The sequence below is a fragment of the Accipiter gentilis genome, chromosome W (genome assembly GCF_929443795.1).
Source record: "Accipiter gentilis chromosome W, bAccGen1.1, whole genome shotgun sequence".
NCBI classification, from domain to species: domain Eukaryota; kingdom Metazoa; phylum Chordata; class Aves; order Accipitriformes; family Accipitridae; genus Astur; species Astur gentilis.
Window position 1 is genome coordinate 20433115 of NC_064918.1, and position 18622 is coordinate 20451736.

Sequence of the window (18622 nt, forward strand, 5' to 3'; positions counted from 1 at the left end):
TAGCAAAATGAAAGTTTTCAATATAGTGCAAGGCTAAAAGAAAAGAACCACTTTTTTTTTTTTTACATTTATTAAATTTCTTCTTACCTTAAGACAAACATTAAAAGATGTAGTAAATCAGTTTCCTACTCTAGGTGTCACAGAGCAAGAAGAGAATGTTAGCTAAGAGATGGAAATATTGAGACACTCAATTGCATACAGACTCAAGACATTCTAAGAAATATGCCTGCATACAGGATACTTAACTAGAAACTACCATTTGGATTATATAAATAGCACTAAGTTTGGTGTAGTTTTTTTCTTGTTATGTGGCAAAAAACAAAAGAGAAAATGAGTTTTTTTTAAAGTGATTTGAGAAAAAAACCCAATCATCTGCATTAAAGAGAAACCAACGTGTGAAATGCAATAGAAGGACTAAAACTGGTGTGGGGGGAGGAGTTAACACACCAAAGGGAGGAATATAGTCAGAGTAAGACTGAGAGTATTACTTGCCTGTTTTCTGAAAGAGATAAAGAGGTAACGAGTTTCGTCTGTATGGAGAAATAAGTAGGGTTTAGTTGTATTGCATCTGAGTGAATCTTCAAGCCAGGGAAACTATGCTACAGAGTTAAATAGAAAAGCGATTGCATTTTTAATATGCGTTTGCAAGAACTAAAAGGAATTAATCAAATAAGCTACAATGCAAGCGAGCAAAAACTGAATGCAAATATGCTTAATGTTTTAATTCTTACATATAAAAACTTCACTATCTTTTCTTTTTTTGTGGGTGAAATGTATATTACCTGAAACTGACTCCAAAACACCAGCATCATAGGAAGAGGGTGAGCAAATAAGAAGAGATTGCTTTTCTTCAGCACTGTTCTTGATTTCCCCACAAGACAGTTGTGGACTGAAAAAGCGTAGTGGAGCGAAGTACCGAGCTAAATGTTGTACACATCAGTGTAATAAGAGAGATCTCTTGGGTCTGGGGTTTGATGTGAAGTGTGATTGCCAGATCTACTCCACAATGTGAAACTTCGGAGAAAGCAATTAAGGTTTTACCACAGAGTTGTGAATGATATAGCCTCATTAAAGAAGTATTTTTTAAAGAGGATAAGATTGCAATTGCTGAGAAAAATATATGAAATGCAATATACTGTGGTCATTAACAGATTAACATGAAAAAGATCATTTGGGAGAGGTCAATGTAAAACAATGGTCTCTTGAAGAAAAATAAACTATTTTTATATATAGTAACTGAAAAAAAAGAAAAATAAATTCATGTAGTACCTCTTGTCTCCCATTTTCGGTTCCTTGAAATAGCTGGAATACAAAGTAGTGCCTCTCTTCGTTGTTAAATCTGTCTTTCTTAAGCATGGAAAAATACTTACATGTTTGACATAGTGATGCACAGTCACTGGACAGAGTTTATAGGGCTTGAATTTCAATCATTAATACACTTTCCTATCCTTAATAAAAAAATCTGATTAAATACAAAATCAAAATAATAATAATAATAATGAATAAATAAATAAATAAAGCGTGGAAGTAAATTGTAGCATCAGAATTCCTTGATTCTGCAATTCAATGCAATTGAATTACAGAATGGCTTTAACAAAACAAAATGACATTTTGATCATTGGGCTCTAGGCCAAAGATTAGCATCACTTACTGTAATATTGATGTTTCGGGAAGAACCACAGGTAGTGCAGGGTGTTCAGGCTACATCTGTACTAGCAAATAAAGCCGTGCCAGGCTCTGGATTGCTCCCGTGTGCTGGAGCTCTATGTCCGCTCTGATTGGTCATTGGAGTGGTTCTGGCCCTAGGCAAGGCCACTGAGCCCGGTCTAAGGCATAACCTGTGCATGATTCAGGAGTCTGCCCGGGGACAAATGCAAACAGGCATTTTGGATACGGAGTCTGTGAGGGAGTGAGAGAATTTCCCGTATTTCTAAGAAATTTCCCTTAAAGCTTTTTTTTCCACTTCTGAGAACCTAGGTATGGCAGAGCCTGTATAATGCTGTATTATATTACTGTATTATAGATTACTGTATTAAGATTATATTAATAATAATGTATTAAAATACATTATGTATATCACTGCATAATAGTGAACCCATTGTCCTTTGATAGGGTGAGGTCATTAAGGAAGAAATGGGAAGAGACCTTTATCACACTAAGGACAAAAATGGTTCAGTAATAACTATGTACATACCCATATTGGTTTAAAGTAAAAGGATTTTGTATTAGCTTTATTTCAGATTAAATGCATATTTGGGTTTTTGGGTTCTTTTTTTCTGAATGGATAAGCATTCGGTCATTCTTGTAATAATCATTTAGCATCCAAAACTGCCTTCAATATAAGTTCATTAATAATAAGGCCAAAAGAACTATTGCAATCATCACATCTGACATTCTGTTAAACACAGGACAGACTTTTATGTAGATTTGGACATAACAGTTCACACAAAGCTCTGAAGGAGAACAGTTTTCTCTGGTGAACACACAGAAAACAGATATTGGGTAATTCTGCACAGATGGTAGGTCATTTTATTTTGCTTGCAGTGCTCACTTAGGCTCATAATACTGTAATCTGTTTCTTCAAAATTCTTGCTTTGTCTGGCTTTGTGCGATCAGTCAATCTTTTGTTTAACCATCCCCCTGAAATTATATGCTACCAAGAAAGCAGGTAGCTGACAGTCACAGTAAAGGTGCTGCCTGCTTAAAAATAAATGCAAATGCCTTTCCCATAAAATTCAGCCTAGGCAAAATAAAATATTTCTGCACAGTCCAGTATCTGAATTTGTAAAACACCTGGAAAAGGAGTGTGGCTAAATGACTCCAATTTACAATTGTATCACCTTCTTTAACGTAGGAATTTTTCTTTTTTTCTACAGCAATTCCTCTAGACCCCATACTATTCCCTTCAACTGTTTTTTTTCCTTCACATGAGCCAAATATATTTATCTGCCTTGCTGTTATACCAAGCCTATGTACTGTAGCTGTAGAATTATCTTTGTCTTTAATGTGTAATTTCTTTTGCAGTCAAGTGGAATAATTAGTTCCTTTTCTTCAACAGATGAAGCTTGTCTCATCTCCACTGCTTTAAAATGGAGCTCTCTCTAGCTGAAAATGCCTTCTTGACTGATGTAAGGGTCCTTGGTTGTTCCACAGCTCTGCAGGAACTCATAATATCAAGATTTCTCACCTCACTGAATACAAGGGATTTTTTTTTTTTCCCTGTCAATGGTATTCTAGAGAACTTTAAAATTAATACATTCTTACTGCATATCAGTAGAAACTTTAACTTGGAATATTCATAGAATGCTTTCAGCTGGGATTGTCAAGAGTATAAGCTTTGGTTTAGGTCTGTTGCTACTGATTCCTATCATTCCTTCTTTATTCTCAAGAGTTACATTATGGTGCTTGCACTTTGAACAGTATGTCATTCGTACATATCATCCCATTTAAATATTACACCTATCACTGGGATAAAATACTGCAGAATTTCATTAGAAGTGAAGAATGTGTGGTTTTACATTCAGCAAGGGTTGTTGTTGAAAATCTTTGTTACACTGGAATTAATTTTCATGCCAGAACTGTTACTGAAATAAGAAGTCCCACTCAAACAAGTGCAGATTTGGTGAATCTTGTCTGAATCTGATCTGCATCTACTTTTTTTTCAGGAAAGAAGAGAATGTTTCAGCCTTACTGTAACTGGATTAAATTTAGGCTCTGCAAAAAGATAAAGATGAAATAATCGTCTAAATTTCAAAGTTATTGGGCTGCTAGCATATGCTGTATGCAGATCAAAATCTTGATCAGGACAAATTCTAATCAATGAAGAAAATGCTAGTTTGGGTATACTACTGCATCTAAACCTGTAGATGCTTACTCTAAGGCCGCTGAATCTAACCTTCCTCAGGAGCCTAAAAGGGCTTGCACATACAGGAAAGACTGATTTTGTTGAGAAACTGGGTCTGTAAGAGCCTAAGCCACAATGACTGAGTGAGATACTGGCTTTACATCAGTAATAACTGAATCCTATTGGCAGCCAAGAATTTGGTTGAAGCTGTCATGCCATGCAGTGATACCATTATTATGCTTAGGTCAGTCTTGTCACGCACAAGCACTGTCTTTTTGTAGTAGATATAAAACTCCAGGGAGCGATGATAAGCGACTGCATGATTTATTTCCATTTTTAGTGTTCACCTTTTGCATATTAAAAGAATTCATCAATAGATTTTTAAAATATATTTTAATACCATTAAAAGAATACTATTATAAACGTAAGCAGTATGTAGGTAGTGTGATAGAATTGTAACAAATATCCAGATACTGTGCTAACACATTGACACTGACAATAAAATTTATGCTCCTAAGCGTGGTTGACTTGGTCTGGATAAAGCTAAATTTTCACCCTCTCATGGTCTGGTCAATGATTAAATACTACCGGGAGTGCCTGAGGAAGCACAAGAAATTAATATAGCCTTTTGCCTTTTCTTGCAGGCACACACACACACAAGACATACTACCCTGTTGTCTTACTATGAGCCATCATTTGAATATTTTAGACCTACTGTCAAAAGAATGATGCTGTTTGTTTTGTTGCAGGTTTAGGAACGCAACCTTCGGCCTTCTGCGGTGGGTTAGCCTTGACTGACAGCCAAGTTCCCACCTAGCCACTGGTGCCCTCCACTCCTTCAGCAGGACGGGGTGGGGAGAAAATAGAACAGGAACGAGAGACCTTGTGGGTTGAGGTATGGACAGGGAGACCACTTCCCAATTGCTGTTGTGGGCAACACAACTCGACTTGGGGAAGATTTACTGCTAATTAAAATTAAAATGTAATTACTAGTTCGGGTAGTGGGAAACAAAAAAAATCCCAGTAAAACAGCATCTTTCCTCTCCCTTTCACTGGGCTTGAGTTCAGTCCTTCACTCCAGACTCTGCTACCACCCCCTCAAACAGAGTCTGCAGTCAGTCCGTAGCAGTTTGTCTCTGCTGCTCCTTCCTCCTCACTTTTCCCGGCCTCACCATCCTCTTCTCCACTGGCTGCTGGGGAACCTCTGCTGAGGTGACTGGAGCCCCTCCTCACCCTCCTCCTCCTCTCCCAGGTGCTGGCAGGGCCGTTTCTCACACTTTTTACCTCACTCCTGACCGCCCGTGTCACGTTTCTGCCCTTTCCCACCCAGGTTTTCCCCCACCACCACCTTGGCTGCGGGGCTGAGCCGTGCCCGGCGGTGGGTGGGTTGGAGCCGGCTGGAACCGGCTGTGTCCGGCGCGGACCCTCCTGACAGAGGCCGTCTCTGAGGCCCCTCACCGCCAGCCCCGGGGCACCCGCACCCCGTACAGCCCTCATAGCATGAAATAACTTGTAGAAGTGAATAAATTATTTTTTTGAAGTTGTTTTAGACTTCTTTTTGTTCTCACCTGAATGGCCTTTTCCTTGCTAGCTTGACCCCACCTGTAGGTGTTACCCACTTTTACAGGCTCTTCCAAGATCGTAGCCTTGAGAATTTTTTAAGTGGCTAAAATTTGTAAAAATACTATCAATGCTTAACTTCCATATAATATATACCATAATAAAAAATAAAGCACCAGATAATGAAAGCAAGTTCTCTATCATCATTTTATAGCTTGTTATAAAAAAGGTCTGCTGATAAAAAAATTGAAGATTATATCAGAAACCACTGGCACAAGAAAAAGCAGAGCTGGTCCCCTTCATAGTGCTCAGACCTCTGTTCTATGCAATAATCCAAAATTATTATTTAAGTTTATTCTCCATTGAAGCATCCTGCTTAAACTCCTTCACTCCAAGCCTGTTCATGTGTCACAGAAAGTACAGTACAATATTTTCAAACCATTCAGAAGTTTCTGCATTTGAAAAGAAAGCAGTTCATTTTTCACTGGCTATTCTGGAGCATTATACATTGAAGTTCAACAGTCTAAATTGAACTAAATCCCTTTCTCATCTTAAGTTCAAGTGCTGCACAGGCTGGTCTCTTCACTAAAAAGTTGGCTGGAATTTACATGTTCCTCTAAAACATTTTATTAGACTCATTAAAATAATAAGCCCTGATAAATTCAGAGTAAGACTGCAGTCTGATCATTGATAACCTCCTTCTGGACTTCACAGCTTAAAGCTGTTAAGGTGTCATAACTTACCGAACGTGCTCAGGGAGCCTTGGATCCTCCCCTGGAAGACGCCGGGGGAAACTAAATCAGCAGCTGCTACTTTTTCATCTTCATGCTTGGCTGCTGTCAAAACAATCCCTATATAAAATGGGATTTTCCAGCCAGGTGGCCACCAGGAACTGTCGGTCTCACAGGCCCTCTAAAGTCAGAACTTAGAGCATTCAATTAAGACAGCTTTTCATTATGTTTTATAGCACTTTTGTGACTGGATTATAACTGTGTTATCAGTGAAGTTTCTTTATATTGCATTAATTGCTTACTCTAAAGTTGAAACTGCTGTGAAGTAACTGTTTTATGGAAATGCTAGCACCTATTTTATTTTCCATCAGAGGGACTGGGCAGTAGGTAACATCTTATATTTGTCAACACTGTTGGGATTGACAAGTAAGTAGAAATCCAAAACACCTAGCAACTCTTTTGTGAAGACAGCTCAAGGTTTCTTTGGAAAAGAGACCTTTGAGGAGAAGATGTTTGTTAATTTCAAGAAACATTTCACATCAATGAAAAAAAAAGAGACTTATATTGTCATAGAAAGACACTATAACAGATATCATCCAAACCTTTTCATTAGACAAAAAGTTACATATTTTATACAGTCTTATTGCTGTAAAACAACTACTTAGTAGTACTTACCTGTTTCTCACCAAACAAGGGAAGCACAAGAAGGTAAATTGCATTGACTTTTTCTTTTCTTTTTTTTTTTTTTTCAGTCAAATAGAGTGAAATGAAAAAAAAAAATGCTAAAAAGAAATGGCTTCCATTGACTTCATGCAAGAGGCGCAGCAGGAATAGCAAAGCTCTAATCCCTTAGTACCAGGAATATTACACATACAAACAGACATTTCAAAATACTTCAAATTGGGATGACAAACATGGTATTCCTTTTTTTAAAAAACCTGCTATAGTTGACTTGCTTAGATAAAATAATTTAAGAAAAATTTAATTCATTTCTTTAATGTATGCAAGTAGATGAGAAAGGTAGGAGAAAGGAGCATAAACTCATAAAGTCACACTGAAGTCTTTGTGTTGATTAGGGATCAGGTTACTACAACAGGTTAAATGTCAATGTAGATTTCTAAACCCTAGAGCTTCCTCTAAAAATTTTTTCTGTTCCTCAGCCTGAACAGTAGCTGACATCAGCTGAGTTAATTCTTTTTTTTCTTTCATCTAGTCTGGAACCTTGAATACAAACATCTTTCATAACCATCTTCGTCTTTATAACCATATGATATCTAAAGAGTCATGAAAATCTACACATAAAACTCTCATCAACATTAGGGTGAAAGGCTGATTTTAAAAGCTCATGAATTACCTTCCTCCCCCACCAATCGTAATCTTAAATCTCTGAGCTTACAAAACAGAGTTGCATCAAGGCATTATGTGGAATGCTGGGTTTTGGTTTATTCTTTAAGGAACTAGAGAAATGCACAAAGTCCACAAAATCAGCAAAAGTCTCCACAGGTTTTAGTCCTACGTTGACTGGTCCAACAGAAAGTTTAATGACCATTAAAAAAATATTTCATGAGATCAGTTCTTCAACTACAGCACTATCAAGCAAAACAAAGTGAAACTTTGAGTGTCTCTTTCCTGAAAACAGTCTTGCAATTAAAAAAAAAAGAAAAGTTGATTTGATTACTAGTTTATTAGAAAGGCTTCTGATATATACTAAAACAAATACTCAGCTTGTTAGCGTTAAAATATGAATTTAACAATTGATTGAGAAATAGAACAAATCAAAACTTCAGAATTTTAGTTACCCAGCTAAATATAGGTAGTTTTTTTTTTTCTCTCTGATGGAAGGATTAATTAATTTTTAGTGCCCTGGTTTTCAAACTTGCTCGTATTAGCTTTTAACAAGCCCACCTCCTCCTTTCCAGTCCTCTACTTCCAGTTCCCAAGTTACTAATAGAGGTTGTTTTAAAATTATATTAAGGAAACAAGTTAAAATATCTCTAAGTTGCCTATATATAACAAGAAATATAGTTTATTTCCTTTTTTTTCCCCCATTTACATCTTAGTGCTGAACCTTATTAATCTATCCACTCCAGGTAATTTTTCTGATTTGCTTCCTCCAGTGTGTAGCTTTTCTATCAAAAGCTAATAGCAGCCATATAGAAAATTAAATTTACCAGGCAATCCAAAGCAGCTATACAGGGTGTATGAATTAAATTTTTTAGTTTGAAAACATCTCTCAATATACATGTTGTTTTGGTATACTCTGCAACAACTTAGAAATATCTTTGCTTGAGGACAAGTGGTAGTGTGACAAGCTTGACTTCCTCAGTCAGTCTTGTTTAAACTACAGATTAAGACTGCTGTAGAAATCCAGCTACCGCATATACAGCCATAACTCATTTTCTGCTCACCTCTCTCTTGGAACCTTCTTACACAGGTGCATGAAACAATACTCATACTCTTTCTTGCTGTTTTGCTCAAATATTTTTATTTTTTTTTTGATATGGAAGCAATATCAAGAAAGAAGTCAAGGCACCAGAAAATGAGACCCTACAGCTAATAAGTCCAATTATCTTAATACTTTTGGTTTCAGCAGTTTGTGACTACAATGTGGAATTCTCTAATACTTCATACAACAATCTTGTTTATGATAACTACCTACACCTTCTCTAGTTTTTCAAAGAAATTTTGATTTGCATGTGGAACTTCTGCCCTAGTACCAGAACTGAAAGAGAAAATTAGTGAGCTTAGGTGGCCAATTTATAAACTGATGTACCATTATAGTCATTCACTGAAACTGGGATGAAGCAAGCTGTTGCACCAAAGCAACATAATTTGGATTAGCTGAAAACATCATTGACAAAAGATTAATGACGTTTTGTCTTTTTCTGTCCCAGACAGTTAAATAATTTTATGCAGATTCATTAGATAAAATTATCATTTACTACAGAGCATTTTAAAATACACTGTATGTGTAACTTCCTATCATATTCATATTAACTCCACAACCAATATTATTTATTATAATAAAGTCAGTATGAAAAAAGCCATATGAGCAGATTCTTGTGGATTCCTCTCCATTTTTCTGCACAGTAATTCTGCACTCTTGTGAAAGCCTCCTGAAAAAAGGGCAACTTCACAGCTCCTCCAGAGGCTTTTTGTGGGACCATACTCTTTTCCTACCACTGCATCTTTGAGAGAATAAATTAAACAAAGCATTGCTGTATCACGTGGGATTTTTCACATATAAATACAATTAGTTAGGATTACAAGGTTCTCCAATAATAGAAACAAGTAGTAAAAACGCCAATGGTAATTAGGGACAGGTTTTTCAAAAGCCTGTTGACTTTGTCATTGCTACAGCTCATATGTGTTGTGGCGCATATAGCGGAGGTTGATACGGGTGGGTAAAGTATTCTGTAGCGTGATTGTCCAGACAAGATGGTGTACTAGAACAAACTACAGCTCTGCCCATGCATCCAAATGCCGGTGAAATGGGAAATGCAGCCTATAGATTTACAGGGACAACAGCTGATTACAAAGAGAGGTAACGCTCTGACTGAACATATTATATAAGCAGGAGAATTAGATACAAAAGACACAATTTAAAATAGCATGGAGTTCAATACAATACATTTGAGGCAAAATTGTGTTTAAACTGAACAGCATTAACATCCCCCCCAGGCACTTACATGTCTGAGATGCACAGCTTTCCCATTTTAAACTCTTGAGGCACCATACAAACCAAATGAAGAAGGTGATTGGAAAAAGCCAACACAAATTTACCAAAGGCAAATCATGCCAGACTAACCTGATCACTTTCTATAAAAACTTAACAGCTTCTGTCTAGCAGGTGAATTGTTAGAAACAAATGTTCTGTTCTTATATAAGTGAGTTCAGCAATTAAAAAAAGAGAGTGGGGAAAAATATTTTGCATTGTGTAGTTCAGAGGATGATTTTCAGTATGTTTTGTAAACTTTAATAAGCGATGCAACAACCATGTGAGTAATGCATAATTATGACCATTAGAAAAGAATAACAGCCTAATGTGAGATGTCTGTTTTGAAAAGAGTTGTGTTAACATATACAGGACTGCTGTTTCTGTGGATGGAGCATATGTTACAGAAATAGAGTAATATAAAATATCTTGTATCATTTAACGGTGAGATTTGACCCTGACCTGACGAAACCACCTATACAACTCAGTCTCTGAAGATGAGCTATTCCTATTCAGGAAGATGGCCGATGCAGAAGGAACCTGACTGCCCTAAATTTCATTCCTTTAGGCTCTGCAACAGAATCTATGAAACTGAGATAGGCACCTATAGTAACTGCAGGGATTGAAGCATCTCATTATGGGATTCATAGCACACAGCGCTCCTAAACAAGGAAGAGCTGAGGGAATAAATGCATCTTAAATCTCCAAATCAGTGTATTCATTTATTTTTAAGTGACATTTCTGAAATCTGTTCCCACTGGATGGCTAGCACAACACCAACTCTATAATCTGACAAGCAACTGTGTCTAATTGTCAGACACTGGAAGGATAAAACTTCCTAAAGTTTGCATTTTTTCCTACCCACAAATACATAATCAAGCATCCCAGAATCATGAAAAAGCATTGCTACGGAGACATGTAAGAGGATTTCCATATATAGCCTTGAGCATTAATGTTGTAATTTCTTTTTCTTTCTCTAAGAATGACATCAGAAATGCAACCTACATTTCTAAACTGATCTGGGAGTGTCTGCAGGGAGAGAAAAATAAAACCAGAGAGAAAAGAAAGAACAAGAGGCCGGAGGACTAACACAGAGAGGGGGGAAATGACAGCAGAGCCTGACAAGCAGGACAGAGTAGAAAGATGGGAAGACAAAAAAAAAAACTTAGAAAGCATACAACAGCAAGAAATGAAGAAAAGTATTAATATTAATTGTAGAGAATTTACAAAGATTCACAAATCCATGTTTTAAGGTAACACTAGTATTTGTCTTATTTACCAGCTGTTTAGAACAGAAATCTGAACGCTTCCGTATAATTCCTGATTTCCAAGTTCGAACAGGCTGTGCATTAGGTCCACACTTTCCTTATGCTGCATTTTTTAGAGTCTCAGTGTAAATGATCTCATTAGCTCCCTGGTACCCTGTTCCCAAATGGATCCATAAAACCATAGTCACATATTCCTTTAAATCCTCCTAATGGCTCGTTTTCACCATGTTGTTTCAAGAATATTCCCAAACAGCAGCAACTGCTACTAAAAATAATATTAGTATTTTTAAAAGAAGTGTAATTGTCAGGCACAGGACAAATACAATTGTCACTTCAGTGACACTGGACTACTAGATATTTTTAATTTTTACATTATCAACGTAAATCATGGTTACAGGTGGAGAGAAAGCTCATTCAAGGAGGACAAAGGTAAAAAGAAATTAGCAGCAGCAGCCTGACAGCTAACCAAGAGCCTGAGCTGGAAGAAATGTCTATAACTTGTTTCCCTGTAGAGAAGGCCGTGTTATGATGGGATGTGCCTTTAATGGGCACAGGTAGGAAAGGACAGTTGCCTGAGATTTTAAACTGGTTGTAAATGCCAGGCTTTTTTTGCACCTTTTTTTTTTTTTTTTTTTTTTTTAATATTTAACTTTAACGTGAAACACTTTTCTGTGTTACATCCTGATATTAGTCTTCCCACCAGATAAAGCTTGCAAGTGTCCAGGCTGCTGTTAGTATTTTCTATCATGATTAGTAAATTGAAAAGAGTAAACTGGAGATCTGTTGGCATCCTGGATCCCCAGCCCAAAGAGACAATGGTAAAGGAGTCCTGGAAGAGGTACTTTGCATAGACCCTTCTGGCAAAGAGCTGATATGCTCCTCCATCTTCCTTTCAGTGGAAATCTATCTTCAACAATGAAAGACTAACTAGTTCTGGGAGTCCTAGACTGACAATGCCTACTGCTGAACACCTACTAATTAGTGCTTTCTTTTTTTTTAAAAAAGTATCCCTCTGTAATTCTGTTAGGTTTTAAAGCTCATTGAAAAAAATCTAGACTAGACCATGCTGAACCTGATTCTTATGTTATGCTGACCATGATAGCTTATCAGACAATCTGCATGCTTGGTGTCATAAAAAGAAATCAGCATGTTAAAAATAAATAAAAATTTTTACACTCTGTAGTCATTTTCCAGTGATCTGATAAAGAAGTGCTTATTTAGCATACTCCTTGTGTTTAAGGGCGAGAGGAGCATTGACAAAGAGCCTTTTTGAGTATAACTTTGATGTTTCAACACAACAGATTTTTCTGTATGTGGGGAACTTAAAGGACTGAAGCCAGGCATGGCTAAGGAGAATTAAGAAATCTAGGATCTGTTTCATTCCCAACTAGCATTGTTTATCATGTGGTGTACCCCCTACCATGTTACAGGGCAACAAGTTATCTTACAAGCCTCATCTTCATATCAATCCCTCCTCAAGATTGCATTTAATGGCCCTAAAGCCAATACAAAATCTGAAACAGGTTTGTTCTGCATGTACAGTTTCATTGGTGTGTATACCTAATTTTATCCCTCCAGTGTGTGAAGTAGTGAGATAACTGTACTTAGAAAGTGAATATGAAAAAATACCCCTTGTGAACTAGCTTTTTAGTTTACAAAATATTTCAAAGTTTCCTTGCAAAAGAAATAATTTTCCTTGGTAGCATGACCTTCAGCGATGGCCTCTTGTACTGAGGCTCTCACAGGCTCATCAGTCCCTCCACTGTACCATGAGGAGACCTGCAGTAAACATATATCTGCAGTAAAATTACTTTGCTAAAGGGTATCTAACAAATCACTTCTGCATGGAGCTGAGGGACTTTCTCCTGGTGAAGATACTTTGGGGAATTAATTTTTTAAAGCTAGCACTTTAGAACTTTATTTTAAATGTAAAAAGAGGAGAAAAATAAAAGACTATCACCAGCTGGACTCTGCTGGTAATAAGGACAGAAAAAAAGCCATGAAAAAATGCTCGCTCTACATAATGTTTATTTTTCATTAGGATGCGTAGGAAACACTCAAGGTCACTGCTTCATGGTATCTGGTGTAATGAAAGCTTGCAAAGGAAGGGAGGGACCTGAAACAAAGAGCTTATAAGTAGAAACATCAGTAAAAGTGCCGAAAAGGGATATCACATAGCAAAAAGGAAACTGGAAAAATGGTGCAAGGAAAAAGCAGAGGGATCTTGTAACGTCAGTGAAGGATCAAACCGGAATAAATGTGGAGAAAGAAGATAAAATATTGATAAAGAGGATAGAAAAAAGGCAGAAGTGCAAAGTGTATAGGTGAAACGATACTGGACAATTAAGGCCTGGGGAAACTTAGAGGGAAAGAAAAAAAAAAAAAAAAAGAAAAAGAAAAAGAAATCAGCCAGAAGGGATAAAGACATCAAGCTACTTGAACAAGTCAATGAAAGACCTTTAAAGCCAGCTGGAATTCTTAGCCATCCTACTGCTTTCCTTGGCACAGAGTCACAAAACTTCACTTCCAGAGCTTAGCTTGGTACTTTAATGTGTCATCTCCTCACCCTGAATCAGAGGCAGCTTGGAGCTTCCTCACAGGGAGTCCACAGTGGCCAATTTATTCTTAATTTTTCTTATAAAGCAACGAGGGGAAAAAAAATGTAGATGTGGCATACTGTCTGATAGCAGCAAGGGAGGGCAGAAAAAAAGAAGTGACTGTAGAGGTAGAAACTGTCAATTAGAATAACATTTGTCTGATTAATGTAGGCATTTAGTGATACAGATGTTGATGGTATACTGTCCTGGGTTCAGCTGGGATAGAGTTAATTTTTACAGGAACCTGGGAGGTGGGGGCATAGCCGGGGCAGCTGACCTGAACTAGCCAAGGAGCTATTCCATACCATGTGACATCCTGCCCAGTATATAAATGGGGAGCGGGCCGGGGGGTGGTCTCTGTTTTCGGTGGGGGAAGTGGAAGAGCGTCGGGTCCCGGGTGGTGAGCAGTTGCACTGTGCATCACTCTTTTTGTATACTTTTTTTCATTAGTGCCGTTGTTGTTGTTGTAATCTCTTTTGTGTTTGTCCCAGTAAACTGCCTTTATCTCAACCCTCGAGGTTCCAGTTTCTTTTCCTTTTCTCTCCTCCGTCTCCTCCCCATCCCACCGGAGGGGGGCGGAGGAGTGAGCGAGCGGCTGCGTGGTCCTTTGTTACCGGCCGGGCTGAAACCACGACAGTCCTTTTTGGCGCCCAACGTGGGGCAGAAGGGTTGAGATAACGACAGATCTGGCCAGAGCGTGTTGAAACAAATTTGCCAAACGCATTTCTTAGATATATAGATGTTAGTCACAATGTTGTTTCATTTGTTTACATGGTGGCGTTTTGTAAGCTCTTATATGCTCTATGTATTGCCTGTAGTTGCGTATCTCATCTCTGGGAGAGTGATTGGGATTATCATTTTGCTGTACTGGGCAATGTCGACTTATGAAATGATTACATCACTGGTCATGAGGTTAAGCTGGTATCTGTATGAGGCAGTGATATCATTTCCATACTTTGGGCGCCTTCTGTCGGATTTTATTGGTAATTACACCCAATCCATGGGGAAATTAGGGGGGGATACCTCCCCCCGTCCGTTCACCTCCCTCTTCTCCTTCCGACTAATTACAACAGCTTTTGAGAATTTTGAATATCCTTGGGATGCGCAAGCCAGTGTGCTGTTAGTGCTATGCCTCCTGAATATGTTTCAGGTCTTCTTTAGGGCTACAAAAACGCTCTTTAAGAGTACCACTCAGAGATCTCCCCCAAAGCTGGATACTCATGGGTGGCACGGCATGTGGGAGCATATGGGCAAGTATCTAGAGAACTTCTCACCGCCAGTGACTTGGAAGTTCACTCCCAAACAACTACAGAACCCTTATGAAGTGACAGAATATTTGAAAGAAAAATGCTGTGGCTATTCCAAAGACATACAGCTCACTGCACTGTGCTGGGCCCTGGCCAGTATCTACCAAACACTGCTTGATATTATGCAGCACCCTCGGGGGGAAAAGGGGGAAAAGATGGAAAACAGGACAACATGTACCGTGGCTACCCAAACCCTGACAACAGACACCGTGGCTGCCCCTACCCTGACAACAAGCACCGTGGCTGCCCCTACCACGACAACAGGTACCATGACTACCCCTACCCCGGTGACAGACACTGCAGCTGAACCAGAGAACCAGCCTGTGCCAGTATCAGTCGCCCCTGTACAGAAAAAGAAACACACAAAGAAATCAGTTCGCTTAGCGAGAGATGAAGATGAACCAGGGTCATCGCGAGAACAGGAGGTAGAGGCAGAACCTGAAATAATTACCCGATCTCTATCCATGAGTGAGTTGCGTGACATGCGAAAAGATTTTAGCCGCCACCCAGGTGAGCACATTGTTACCTGGCTGCTCCGATGCTGGGATAGCGGGGCTAGTAGTGTGGAATTAGAGGGTAAGGAAGCCAAGCAGTTGGGATCTCTGTCTAGGGAAGGGGGCATCGACAAGGCGATTGGGAGAAAAACACAAGTCCTCAGCCTCTGGAGGCGACTTCTGTTAGGTGTAAAGGAAAGATACCCCTTCAGGGATGAAGTTACATGTCACCAAGGCAAGTGGACCACCATGGAGAGGGGTATTCAGTACCTGAGAGAATTAGCCGTGCTGGAGGTGATTTACAATGATCCAGAAAATGCGCAGTCACCCACAGATCCAGATGAAGTCCAATGCACACAACCCATGTGGCGGAAGTTTCTACGAAGTGCACCACCAACCTATGCCAACTCATTGGCAGTAATGTCCTGGAGAGAAGGCTATGGACAAACGGTGGATGAATTGGCTGTCCAACTCCGGCAATACGAAGGGAGTCTCTCTTCCTCCCTACGGGCCTGTGTCTCAGCTGTAGAGGAGTTGTCCCGAGAGTTCCAGCAATTCAAAGTGGATCTGTCCTCCTCCTCACCTGTACAGGCCCGCATCGCAGTTATTGGGAGTAAGCGTTCCTCTGCCCAAGAGAGAGGAGAGAGAAAGTACACTCGACGGGCTAACCTGTGGTTTTACCTGCGTGACCATGGAGAGGACATGAGGAAGTGGGATGGAAAACCCACTTCAGTCTTGGATGCACGGGTACAGGAGTTGCGAGAAAAAGCAACCAGAAAAGAGAAGTCTTGGAAAACTGCTGCTCCAGTTTCCCGTGAGCAGTCCCCCAGACGCAGTAGATGAGCTGATCTCATTTCTGATCCCCTTGAAGGGACTTCCGATTTACGTGTGCAGAAAGTGAGTAACGGATGTTCTAACGAGGATTAGAGGGGCCCTGCCTCCAGCCAGGTGGAGGAGAGGGACAACCGAGTCTACTGGACAGTGTGGATTCGATGGCCTGGCACATCAGACCCACAGGAATATAAGGCTCTAGTGGACACTGGTGCACAATGTACCCTAATGCCATCTAGTTATAAAGGGGCAGAACCCATCTGTATCTCTGGTGTGACAGGGGGATCCCAAGAGCTAACCATATTGGAAGCTGAAATGAGTCTAACCGGGAATGAGTGGCATAAACACCCCATTGCGACTGGCCCAGAGGCCCCGTGCATCCTTGGTATAGATTATCTCAGGAAGGGGTATTTCAAGGACCCAAAAGGGTACCGTTGGGCCTTTGGTATAGCTGCATTGGAGACGGAGGAGATTGAACAGCTGTCTACCCTGCCGGGTCTCTCCCAAGACCCTTCGGTTGTGGGGTTGCTGAAGGTTGAAGAACAACAGGTGCCCAATTGCTACCACGACGGTGCACCGGCGACAATATCGCACCAACCGAGACTCCCTGATCCCAATTCATAAGCTGATTTGCCAACTGGAGAGCCAAGGAGTGATCAGCAAGACTCACTCACCCTTTAATAGTCCCATATGGCCCGTGCAGAAATCCAATGGGGAATGGCGACTAACAGTAGATTATCGTGGGCTGAATGAAGTCACGCCACCGCTGAGCGCTGCTGTGCCAGATATGTTAGAGCTTCAATATGAACTGGAATCAAAGGCAGCTAAGTGGTATGCCACAATTGACATTGCTAATGCATTTTTCTCCATTCCCTTGGCAGCGGAGTGCAGGCCTCAGTTTGCTTTCACTTGGAGGGGCGTCCAGTACACCTGGAATCGACTGCCCCAGGGGTGGAAACACAGCCCCACCATTTGTCATGGACTGATCCAGGCTGCACTAGAAAAAGGTGAAGCTCCAGAGCACCTGCAATATATTGATGACATCATCGTATGGGGCAACACGGCAGAAGAAGTTTTTGAGAAAGGGAAGAAAATAATCCAAATCCTTTTGAAGGCTGGTTTTGCCATAAAAGAAAGTAAGGTCAAGAGACCTGCGCAAGAGATCCAGTTCTTAGGAGTAAAATGGCAAGATGGGCGTCGTCAGATCCCTGTGAACGTCATCAACAAAATAGCAGCTATGTCCTCACCGACTAATAAAAAGGAAACACAGGCTTTCTTAGGTGTTGTGGGTTTTTGGAGAATGCATATTCTAAATTACAGTCAAATTATAAACCCTCTCTACCAAGTTACTCGGAAGAAGAATGATTTTAAATGGGGGCCTGAGCAACGACAAGCCTTTGAACAGATTAAGCAGGAGATTGTTCACGCAGTAGCTCTTGGGCCAGTCCGGACAGGACAAGATATTAAAAATATGCTCTACACTGCAGCTAGGGAGAATGGCCCTACCTGGAGCCTTTGGCAGAAAGCACCTGGGGAGACCCGTGGCCGACCTCTGGGGTTTTGGAGTCGAAGATATCGAGGATCCGAGGCTCGCTATACTCCAACTGAAAAAGAGATCTTGACAGCATATGAAGGAGTTCGAGCCGCCTCAGAAGTGGTTGGTACTGAAACACAGCTCTTCTTAGCACCTCGACTGCCAGTGCTGGGCTGGATGTTCAAAGGGAAAGTTTCCTCTACGCATCACGCGACTGACGCCACGTGGAGTAAGTGGATCGCACTGATCACACAGCGAGCTCGCATAGGAAACCCCAGTCGCCCAGGAATGTTAGAAGTGATCACGGACTGGCCAGAAGGCAAAGATTTTGGAATGTCGCCAGAGAAAGAGGTGACACGGGCCGAAGAAGCCCCGCTGTATAATAAACTGCCAGAAAATGAGAGGCAATATGCCCTGTTCACTGATGGGTCCTGTCGCATTGTGGGAAAACATCGAAGGTGGAAGGCTGCTGTATGGAGTCCTACACGACTAGTCGCAGAAACTGCTGAAGGAGAAGGTGAATCGAGTCAGTTTGCAGAGGTGAAAGCCATCCAGCTAGCGTTAGACATTGCTGAAAGAGAAAAGTGGCCAGCGCTCTATCTCTATACTGACTCGTGGATGGTGGCAAATGCCCTATGGGGGTGGCTACAGCAATGGAAGAAGGGCATTTGGCAGCGCAGAGGTAAACCCATCTGGGCTGCCACACTGTGGCAAGATATCGCTGTTCGGATAGAGAAGCTA